The sequence below is a fragment of the Balaenoptera acutorostrata genome, chromosome 2 (assembly GCF_949987535.1).
Source record: "Balaenoptera acutorostrata chromosome 2, mBalAcu1.1, whole genome shotgun sequence".
In the NCBI taxonomy this organism is placed as follows: Eukaryota; Metazoa; Chordata; class Mammalia; order Artiodactyla; family Balaenopteridae; genus Balaenoptera; species Balaenoptera acutorostrata.
Window position 1 is genome coordinate 51,415,432 of NC_080065.1, and position 12,432 is coordinate 51,427,863.

The window sequence follows — 12,432 nt, forward strand, 5'->3', positions numbered from 1 at the left end:
CTTCCTGGACTTGGGTGGCTATTTCCTTTCCCGTGTTAGGGAAGTTTTCGACTATAATCTCTTCAAATGTTTTCTCTGGTCCTTTCTCTCTCTCTTCTCCTTCTGGGACCCCTATAATGCGAATGTTGTTGTGTTTAATGTTGTCTCAGAGGTCTCTTAGGCTGTCTTCATTTCTTTTCATTCTTTTTTCTTTATTCTGTTCCACAGCAGTGAATTCCAGCATTCTGTCTTCCGGGTCACTTTTCTGTTCTTCTGCCTCAGTTATTCTTCTATTGATTCCTTCTAGTGTAGTTTTCATTTCAGTTATTGTATTGTTCCTCTCTGTTTGTTTGTTCTTTAATTCTTCTAGGTCTTTGTGAAACATTTCTTGCATCTTCTTGATCTTTGCCTCCATTCTTATTCCGAGGTCCTGGATCATCTTCACTATCATTATTCTGAATTCTTTTTCTGGAAGGCTGCCTATCTCCACTTCATTGAGTTGTTTTTCTGGGGTTTTATCTTGTTCCTTCATCTGGTACATAGCCCTTTGCCTTTTCATCTTGTCTATCTTTCTGTGAATGTGGTTTTTGTTCCACAGGCTGCAGGATTGTAGTTATTCTTGCTTCTGCTGTCTGCCCTCTGGTGGATGAGGCTATCTAAGAGGCTTGTGCAAGTTTCCTGAGGGGACGGACTGGTGGTGGGTAGAGCTGAGTATTGCTCTGGTGGGCAGAGCTCAGTAAAACTTTAATGTGCTTGACTGCCAATGGGTGGGGCTGGGTTCCCTCCCTGTTGGTTGTTTGGACTGAGGCAACCCAACACGGGAGCCTACCTGGGCTCTTTGCTGGGGCAATGGCAGACTCTGGGAGGGCTCACACCAAGGAGTACTTCCCAGAACTTCTGCTGCCAGTGTCCTTGGCCCCACCGTGAGCCACAGCCACCCCCTGCCTCTGCAGAAGACCCTCCAACACTAACAGGTAGGTCTGCTTCAGTCTCCCCTAGGGTCACTGCTCCTTCTCCTGGGTCCCGATGCGCACACTACTTTGTGTGTGCCCTCTTAGAGTGGAGTCTCTGTTTCTCCCAGTCCTGTCGAAGTCCTGCAGTCAAATCCCAGTAGCCTTCAAAGTCTGATTCTCTAGGAATTCCTCCTCCCGTTGCCGGACCCCCAGGTTGGGAAGCCTGATGTGGGGCTCAGAACCTTCACTCCAGTGGGTGGACTTCTGTGGTATAAGTGTTCTTCAGTCTGTGAGTCACCCACCCAGCAGTTATGGGATTTGATTTAACTGTGATTGCGCCCCTCCTACCATCTCACTGTGGCTTCTCCTTTGTCTTTGGATGTGGGATATCTTTTTTGGTGAGTTCCAGTATCTTCCTGTCGATGATTGTCCAGCAGCTAGTTGTGATTCTGGTGTTCTCGCAAGTGGGAGTGAGAGCACGTCCTTCTACTCTGCCATCTTGGTTCCTATTCCCCTGAAATTCAGTTTCTGACTTCAAACACAAGTGTTAATGAATTGGCACATTTACTACTGATTAAATAAAAATAGCTTCCCACACTGACAATGGAACAGACCAGGGCTTTAGAGAATTGTTACTTAAAACTTTACCTGGCATTCTTCTCAACTTTCCATGAGATTTATTTTATGACTAATTTACCCATGGCTTTAAAACTATATTCATCCAGAACTAGTGTTTTTTAAGATAATTTAGGATTCCTTTGCCAGGCCACTCTGTCAAGTACATCTTCTTATAATATTTTTATTGTTGAAGAGATGATATCCAGTAGAATTTATTTTCACTTAGACTTTCTTGTTTAAATCCAAGTATAAAATGTCTTTTAAAAAATAATTTTAAAAATAATAATAATAATTATAATGCCACCATAGATTGATGGATGAGTGAATTGAGGAATGGATAGATGTACTGATACATGATGAAGCAAGTACAGAAAAACGTTACTGGTAGAATCTAGATGATGCATAGAGAGATGTTTATGGTAAAATTCAACTTTGCTGTATGTTTGAAAATGTTTGTAATAAAGTATTAGGAAATACCATCATAAATGTTAAATCTCTGTGAAAGAGAAATGGAAAACACTTTGAATTTCATTCTAGAATTTCCTTATTTAAAACCAAACTTTGTAAAAACTAGAAGAATTATACTCTGAATGTTTCTTCTATGTGTATTTAAGCACATTTTAATAACTTTTATGAAAGAAGAATTTCTTAAAAACAGGTTGTATCTGTTCTTCTTTACGGAAGTTCTCTATCCAAAATAGTTTCAGGAAGGAGGTTTCCTTGATACACAGGTTTAAAATAAAAACCAAATTTAAGAAAATTTTTGAACTGGATGCCAGATGCTGCTAGTGTAGACAACACTCTCTCCCCACACGTTCATGCACACCATAGGGCTTTGCTTTTTTAGCTGGAACAGAAGGGATGTGTTTGCTTGGGGTTATATGCTGCAAGAGGATTTTAAAGGGATGGTATCAGCTTTCCCCCCTACGCCTAGAAATGGGTTTGATTCCTCAGGATTAGAGAAATAAAAGTCAGAAACTAGACCTCCTGAAACTGTGGGCACAAGCAGAGCTGTTGTGGGGCCTACATCCAGGAAGTATCCAGTATCCAGAAAGTAAAGGTGGAAGCCGTACTACCAACTAGTATGGAAGTCAGGTCAGCTGTGGCATCCTGAGGACTGGCAGTTTAAGGGATATCCAAAAGCAGCATCCTTGTTATGGACATTGTTGTTCTCAGAATGCGAGCCTTGAGCAGAGACCACAGTGGGGTTCATTCAAGCAGATTCCTGGGCAGTGGTGAGGACATTTGAATGGGCGAGGGAAAGGCGGTGGATGCCCCAGGAGGCTGCCGTGACATAATGGCTATTAGACATAGACGAAGCTCCTTTGATGGCTCATGGAAACAAATGAGGGACACTTTGAGTAAGTTTATTGTTTGGGAATAAGTTCCCTGAAAGCAGAGCCTGAGGTGGGAATTCTTATTCAAGTGATTGATTTGAGGACTGTTCTCAGGAGAAGGGCATGAAGGAAGCATGATAGGGTGAGGATGCCAGCAACCCAAGAATAAGGTCTCCGCTGGAGGTTTGCTTCAATCAGATCTCACACAAAAGCTCTGGAGGGTAGATTGCATCCCACAACTGATCTTTTGCTGAGTATGTATCAGGCAGTCATTGGCTGAAGTTTGGCCCAAATGTAGAGGGTTGGAACGGCCTTCCAAAGGAAGAGGCTTCTGAGGACAATTCTTTGGAGAAAAGGGAAGCTGTGCCTTGTTAAAATCCAAACCATAGTAGTGGGTGCATGCCAGTGAAAGGTAGCTGGTTGGAGCACCAGGACCATCAACACTGCTGCTATATTTCTCTTTGCAGGCGGGTGGTCTCGGATTTACTGTAAACGAGGTATAAATGTAAATGTGACCCTCATTTTATAGTCACAGGCTTATGAGACCAGCCATATTAACCAAATATTGATCTTCGATTAGCTTCAAGCATGTAGACCAAAAATAGGTAATGTGTTTTTCCTCTAGGGACTATACCTGATTTATCTATAACATTTGTTAGCTCCATACTCATGATTAGATAATTTTTTTAACAATATCAGAGAAGTAGCAAAAGTAAAAAAAGAGAATTTGATTTAGATTTAGCTCACAGGGAATTCAGTCCTACTTCTACTACTTCTGTGGCTTCAGCCAAGTCTTTACACTTTTTTGGGCCTTTGTTAGATAAGGGACAATTGACATTTGCTACAACCTTATTAATATTTTGCTTGTTATATCTATGAGGTCATAGGGACCCATTGGAAGTCCTTAAACAGAGGCCAACAGGTTTAAAGTATCTTTGAGGAAGGGAAACCTAGTAACTGAGTGTACTGCCTGGAGGAATGAGAAGCAGGGAGACTCAGCAGAAGGCTGGAACAGAACTCAGGCTGGAGACAGTGAGGTAATAAGGTCTTTCCTGCCTCCTCCGCCACCCAGACTAGGTTGGAGTCCCTGCAGGACTCTCTCAAAGCACCTTGCAACTGTATGTGCAATGTTCATTTTATCCACTAAACTTTATTTGCATAAGCGTAGGAACCATGCCTATCTTATGCAGCATTGCATAACCAGAGCTGGACACAGTGTCTGGCACGTATTTGCTGAATAATTCAATAAAATAGAGGAATGTAGTTTAATTCAGTAGATACTGGTCAAGAATAAATGACAAGTCTTGGTATCTGATGAAGGAAAAGAGTCACAGGTTAACTTTAGAGCCTGAGAGGACAATAATAAAGTTGGGAAAGTAAGATATTAGTTTTCTATTGCTATAAAACAAATGATCACGACCTAGTGGATTAAAACAATACACAATTCTGTGGGTCAGGAGTCTGGGCAGAGCTTAACTGGGTCCTCTGCTCAGGGTCCTACAGACTGCAGTCAAGGTGTCAGCCAGGGCTGTTGTTTTCATCTGGAGCTTGGACCTCTTCCAAGCTCATGCAGACTCTTGGTAGAACTCGGTTCCTTGCAATTATAGGACTGAGCCCCTCAGCTCCAAGAGGCTATCCTCTCACTAAGCAATTCAAGGTCTTCAGGGGAGTGTCTCTCTTGCTTTGAGTTTCTTCTTTCAAGGGAAGTCTGCACCCTCTTTTAGGTCAGGCCCAAGTACGACAATTTCCCTTTTGATGAATTCAAAGTCAACTGATTAGGGATCAGAATTACATCTGCTCAGTCTTTTCACCTTTGTCATATTCCGTTGGCTAGAAGCAAGTAACAGACTCTACCCACGCTGAAGAGGAGAGGATTACACAAAGATGTGGATACCAAGTGGGGGGAATCACAGGGAGCCACTTTGAAATTCTGCAGCTCGGTCTTTTTAGCTTTGAGTGTTGGTGGGAGATAAAAAACTAGTGATGGGTGAAAAGTCAAAGTGGGCCTTGTGGATATGACACAGTTGAAACTATGAGAGAAGGTTTATTACCCAGAGAGAAAAGCAAAGGGACAAAGACACTCTTGGTTTTGGGAAAATATTTACTATTTAGGAAAGGAAAGGGACCTAGCAAAGTAGAGAAAGATGAGCAAGATGTAGGAGAGGAGCTTGTAATGAACGGTCACATAAGCAGGAAGGAATTTCAAGAGCCTGTTGATTAGTAGAGGTGAATGGGGCAGCACTCAAGGAGAACACCGATAAAGCCACTCATTTGACTATGCAGTGACCTTAGAGAAAACTGTTGTGGTGCAGGTGTAGCTAACGTCAGAGTCGAGGTGGTGGGAGGCTAATGGGGCGGGGGATGTTTAAGTGGTAGAAGAGGGGTGCTCGGTGCAGGCCTCTGGGAACTCCCATATCAGTCAGAGGCACGGTTGGGCCACGAGTCACTGCTTCCAGAAGAGGAGGAGCTTCCCCAGGTCTATTTCAGTCTAGCTCTGCCTACAAGGCCCTCAATTGTCTTTCATTCTGGGATGTGTGAGGTAGCACTACAGGCTGCATTTAGGCTGTTTCTGGCCTCTTCTGGGCAAGAAAAAAATGAGACTTTTAGTAGAAAACATGAGTAATCTACCAACTTGGGGAAATCTGAGGTAGGGAACCTTTCTGCTCTCTGAATAATTAAAAATTGACTCTTTCATCTAGTTCTGTGAGTTGAATTTTTAATGATGAGTAAAAATCCTTAGTGGTTTCTTTTTGGCCAGCCCTTATTTCTTTTAAGCCAGGAGACCAGTTACCCTAGCTATTTTGCAGAAATCAAGTACAATTCCAAGGAAACGATATAGTAGGAAGCATTAAGCAATTGTTCAAACCTAAGACAGATATTCTGAGGCTCTTGAAATAACCAGCATTGAAAACGGGTATCATTAATCAAATGCAGTGTTGCCATGTAGAAGCTAAATTTAATTCTAATGTCGCAAATCCATAAATGAGACTGTTTCTCTTTATGGTGTCCCGGGATTGTGTCCACCTTCTCTCCTTTCATTCAAAAGATCAACCTGAAATAATTTTGTTTTTATTTTGAGACTCATATAGCTAACAAAGACAAACACAAAGAGTATCATCTGATTCCATTAATATGGCAAAAACATTGTCCAACTTTCTTGTATCTCAATTTAATTATTAGTTACAAATATTTATTTCTGTCATAGAACAATTCCCATAAGTATTTTCACCATCTTTTTTTTTTCTTTATCATTTATCCCATGTTAAAATTTCCTGGATAAAAATACTATGCATAGAAAAATAGGATTAAAACCTACAGCTCTAAGAATTTGTAATCTTCTCGGCAGTGTGTTCATGTAACATTTTAAATGGATTTTTCCATCATTCTAAACCAATGGGGTGAGTGCTGTGCACACTGTTGTAAAGTGTATTTCATGGCTCACTGGGCTTTTCTGTCTTTAACTTTCCAATATATGTAATTTGATTTAAATTTTTGGCTGGTCAGGATAAGGAGAAATAGAGAGAAATTGCTCTTAACGGAAGCTCCAGTGTGCCTGGGATTATAATTGAAGCAGAAAGTTGGACATCTTTCTCTGGAGGAAGTTAAAAAAAGGCTTTGTTCCATTTTTACATTGGAGATCATCTGTTATTGTAACCTAGACACCTAAGCCCACTCCAGATTCAGAATGTGCCCTTTATAAACATGCATGCCAAGTTTCAAATGCCCTTTTTGAATGTTTGCATATAATTTGGAGCTTGCAATGCCAAAGTAAAATACAGTCTCCATTGTATCACGTTACCCACACGGCATGTGAGCTGCGTCTTTTCTCTGACATTGCTTGAATAGACGAAGCATAGTTTGACTTCTTTCAAAAAGAGGAATGTTTCTCGGCTCAACTGAAATGATTGCTAGGTATAAGCTGCCAACTTCATTTTCCCCCTACAGGAATGTACATTTTTCCCTATTATAAAATGTACTCATAATAGAAATGAGACAGTTCCCAAGAGTGTGGTTATCCAGAGGTAATCTCGACCCAATCTGATTAGAGGCAAGTGGCTCATGCCTCAAAATGCTCCAGGGTATGATTATTTTATGATAACCATACTCTGTATCATGTCTTATTGACTGATAAAGCATCAACATTGCTATTTAGAGGAAAAGCTGAGAAACCAAGGGGGATAAATGGTTCTAGAAAGGAAGTGATTCTTTTGAAAGACCCAAGCTGCCTCTTGTGCCATCCTTTTACAATTTCAGCTGGAGCATGAAAGGTCATCAGTGGCCTATTTTAGTATCTCTTTAGTGCCAAGATCATTAATCTGATGCATTTATTTACATTTAAATGTATACTAAATGAATCTCTCTGCGTTGTGAAAGCCGAATGACATTCCTTTCGAGAGGATGCTGTTTTTTGTTCTCATCATCCAGATGACTTCATTGCACAGGTCCAGGGAAATACAGATAGAACCTAAAAAATATAGCTGCCAGCTTGCCTGTGGAAGCCATATGCTGGTAACATCACCTAGCATTGGAGTGAGAGGAGCATATAACTAGCAGGCAAGTATTTTGCACCGAGAATAGCTTTTGGACTATTGGTAGGAGTGTGTCCCTTGGCACATAAGTCCAACATTCAGGCACCCACAGTATCCTTACCTCTCTCAAAGGCTAGGACCACACATCTATAAAAAAATGTGGGGTGAAGGAATTGAAGCAATTACCTTAGGTGATTCAATTTAACTACCTATCTTGTCGCAGTTACTTTATGTTTTCATTGTAAATATAAACTTACAGCCTAAATTACCCAATCATTGCCTCAGTATTTCACCTCCTCTTACTATGTAGACATAGCTAATATATTCAAATTGAAAAATGTTCCACAAGTAATAGTGTCCAGCTCTAGTTCTTGGTGATGCATCTTTCTGATCAAATTTAACTTTGAGAAGTATAGTCTAGTTACTTCTATAATAATTGGTCAAGAGTCACTGGTTGCTGGGGTCAAGAAATCTCCTTCATTCCTCAGTCCATTTCCTTGGCTATACATTATTGATGTGGTCTGAACAGAATAGCACTTTGAAAACATACATAGGGTTACCTTAATTTATACTTGTCTGCTTTAACTACCCCACTATTCACAGAGCCAGTGGTATTTTTATCTTCAAAATCCAAATCTGCTAGAATGGAATTTCTGTTAATTTCCCAAAGAACATTTCACCAGAACCTCTATCTAAGATCTAAGTTTAGTGTTTGCCTCAGAAACCATCTGAATGGTTTTCAAAAAGACCTTATAACTGATCAAACTGATCGTTTAACATTAACATCCCCTTGTTAACATGATGCTATTTCTCTCCCTTTTAAAAGCAGGGTTGTACTGCTCATCTATTTTTTCTCCTATCATAGCACTTTTTAAAAATCAGACCTTTTGTTTGCATTGCTTGTTTCTGCTGGGTAGATACACTTCTTCTAAATTATCTTTAGACAATCTTGATGAGCAGGATATGAAGACTCTGTCCTCAGCTCTCGAAATTAAGGGAGCATGGAAACCCCAAAGACTGTTGATGGCATTTGTCCTAAGAAGAGTTGTCCAAGAAGAGCTTCCCCCCACAAAATAAAGAGCCAGCCACTTCGCTGGTTCTGCCGTCTCAGACTTTAGTGGATTCTGTGATCCTCGTGCTTTTCAGTATAGATGAGTGATGGTTGATGTTCTCATGGTTTTTCTCTTCTGCATGCACTTACTTAAGGCATTTTTTATTTGTTCTTTGTTTTTGTTTGTTTGTTTACAATAAGGACTGGAAATAATTCAGGCATGTGACACCATGTAAGAGACTGAGTGTTCTCCTATCTTCTTATCTTCTCACGTCTGTGTCTCTGGCTGTTCCTTTCGGCTATGTAGTTCAGTAATTCCCCATGGGAGAGCGTGGACTAAGTTATGATGCAGTAACAACTGTAAAGTTGTCATATCTTCAAATAAGATTTATTTTTCACTCTACAGGGGAAATCACAGGCCAGCAAGATAGGCTCTGCCCATGTAACCTCACTCTAGAACCCACGCTATCAGGAGCACTGCTGTGACTAGGCAAAGGGAGCTCTGGGGAGTTCTGCATTGGTCCAGTGCCCTGGCCCGGAAGTGATACACATTGACAAACACGATGTACATGGTCCATCTAACAAGGATTGCACCAAGGGGATAGTTAGTACATGGCTGTCATGGGTCTGCAGTCATGGGTCTGCAGAGGGAGAGAGCTGGAAACGTTTGGTGAATAGCAGGAATGACTATAACATGCCCTCAACTAAAACACTAGAGATAATTTTTTTCAGCTGATAAAGGAGCTCATTAACTTCTTCTCCCACATTACTTAGTAAATTCTCACTCAAAACCTCAGATTAGGGATATTGTCATCAAACTTTAAGGCTCAAGGATAGATTTATTAGTTTTCTATTGCTGTACAAAGTTGGTGGCTTAGATAATGTATTCATTATCTCATCATTTCCAAGGATCAGAAATCTGGGGGTGGATTGGCTGGGTGTTCTGCTCAGGATCTCATCAGGCTGTAATCAGGGTGTCAACAGGGCTCAATCCCATCTGAGGCTTAGGTTCCTCTTCCAGTCTCACTGGTTGTTGGCAGAATTAAGTTCCTTGGACTTGTAGGAGTGAAGTCCCCAGCTTCTTGAAGGCGATTGGACAGGGACCACTGTCAGTTCTTAGGTGTCACCCTCAGGTCCTTGCCACACAGTGGTTGTTCTCTTCTTCAAGGCCAGCAGGAGAAATCTCTCTCACTTAGAATCCCTCTGATGACTTTTTTTTTTTTTAATTTATTTATTTATGGCTGTGTTGGGTCTTCGTTTCTGTGCAAGGGCTTTCTCTAGTTGCGGCAAGTGGGGGCCACTGTTCTTCGCGGTGCGCGGGCCTCTCACTATCGCGGCCTCTCTTGTTGCGGAGCACAGACTCCAGACGCGCAGGCTCAGCAATTGTGGCTCACGGGCCTAGTCGCTCCGCGGCATGTGGGATCTTCCCAGGCCAGGGCTCGAACCCGTGACCCCTGCATTGGCAGGCAGATTCTCAACCACTGCGCCCCCAGGGAAGCCCCCTCTGATGACTTTTAAAGGCTCTTCTGGTTAGGTGGGCCAGGCCCACCTAGGATAATCTTTTTTGATTAACTCAAAGTCACCTAATTAAGGATCTTAATTATATCTGTAAATCCCTCTGCCATATAGCATAGCATGATTATGGGAGTGATATACCATTATATTGACAGGTTCCTCTCACAGTCAAGGGGAAGGGATTATATAGGGCACATACACTGGGGACAGAAATCTTGGTGACCATCTTAGAATTCTGCTGACACAGAGACACAGAGGGGGCCACATCTGTGCAATTAGAAGCCAGTCTTGAAAGCTGGTAGTGTTTGGGACCATCTTAATAACTGGCATCGCAGAAAAAATTTGTTGGATTGTCCAATGAATCAACGTTTAAAACATAAAAAGGACAGAGTGAGGGAAGGAAGGAAGGGAGGGAGGGAGGGAGGAAGGAAGGTAGGAAGGAAGGAAGGAAGGAAGGAAGGAAGGAAGGAAGGAAGGAAGAAAACAGACATGAAGTAACTTCAAGTTGAGAGGGCCATGAGGCAGTGATGGGGTGGTGTGTGTATCAGATCAGCCTCCCAAATGCTATACCTCCAGTTTATTCCCAAGCGTCACACTGTCTCTTCAATAGAGATGTGTGACATTCTTAGATGGCACTTGATGGTGTGTTTCATTGTATCTCCTTCTGGAGATAGCATTTCTTTTTAAGGTTTACTTTAAAGGAACTCACTGCATTATTCTTTTCTAGAGAGAAGAACACTGGTTGCTCTGCTCAGCTGCCTAAGATGGCTCATTATTCTATAATATGTGCAGTATTGCCCAGAAGTAATTTTCCTTTTATTTTTGCCCACAGGGTGGAAAATTAAAGTTGAAATACAACTTTATTTTTGCTTTTCCCAGAAGAGGTGACGGTGTAGTTTTTCCTGCCTGTTTTTCGGCAAGCAGTGAAATATTATTTTGGCTACAACTGTTGACTCCTTCATCCTACTTTGGCAAATGTTTTATGTAGAGAGTCTCCTGCCCTTGTTTACGCCCCAGAGGCCCATCTCAGGGTCTTGCAGGATGTAGGGGGATTTCCCTCCCAGAGCCTTTGTGACCTGGTTTTTCTGCCTGACACCATACTCAGATATGCCTTTGCATGCTCTTCTTTTTCTAACTGGAGAGAGTTATTCCCAATCTCTTTAAAACATATCTGCCCAAGAAATACCATGTTTTGGACTTAAGAAATGGAGAAGTTTTAAAGAAGACTTGACCATCAATGGTTTTGATTTCTTTGGTCCTGAGTATTAACACAATAGTAAAATCATTGACCAAGGGAGACTCTGTACATTTTAAGAGACTTTCTCTTGATTTCACTATTTTCTGTCTCCTGTTAGCCCTTCTAAAATCCATTCCAATGAAGAATTTAAAGAACTGTAATAAAAAACTACTAAGATTATCTTTTAGGTCCACTTCTATAGACCTTTTCTTCCGTTTACATTTAGCATCATTTTGTGACCAATACCTAAGATGAGAAAAGTGTTATTTAATTTTTTTCCAGCTAAGGAAACTTTAAAGAGTCTATAGGGTCCTGAAACATCCATTCAATATTCATTCAACATATTTCTTGAGTAAGTACTTTGAGCACAACACTGCCCTGAGCATTTGAGACATAGTAAAAAGACCTAGTCTCTGCCCTCAAGGAAGATACTGGTAGAAAGAGCATCAGTTTAGAATCAAACAGACCTGAGTTTGAATTCCTATTCTGACATCTGCTGGGTATAAACCTTATGCATATTATGTTTTTCTCTCAGTCTCAGTTTCTTGTCTGTAAAGTGGACATAATAAACCTTATCTCCTCAGATTGTGAGTATTCAAAGACTCTAGTGACATAAAAAAAATATTACATCATGACCAAATTATCCAAGGAATGAAATTATCCAAGGAGGAGTCATTTAATATTAAAAAATATATATAACTAAAATCCACAAAGAATACCTACCAAAAACCCAGAGTAAATATCTTTATTAATGATAAAATGTTAAAAGCATTCCATTTAAAATCAGTCATAAGTTAATACTAGTCATTATCACCACTTCTGTATTCAACATTATATTGGCGTTACTAGCCAACACAGTATGACATGAAAAAGAGAGAAAAGCACAAGGATTGAAAAGCAGGAAACATGACTGATAATATTTATGGAGGATATGACCACCTTCAAGAGAGCCCAAAGCAACCTATATACAAGGTATTGGGGGTTTTCAGGCTGGCTTGATAGTATGATCAATATATTAAAACTAATTTTATTTGTCTACTCTAGCAACAAATAATTGGAAAACATATTTTAAAAGATTTTCTTTTATAAAGAACCTAGAAATGAACTTAACAAAGGGCTTCCGAGGCCAGTATGGAAAAAATTATAAATCTTGTTTGAAGACCTTATCCAGATTATATTCCATGGCCGAGAACTATAATCACTAAGAATTATA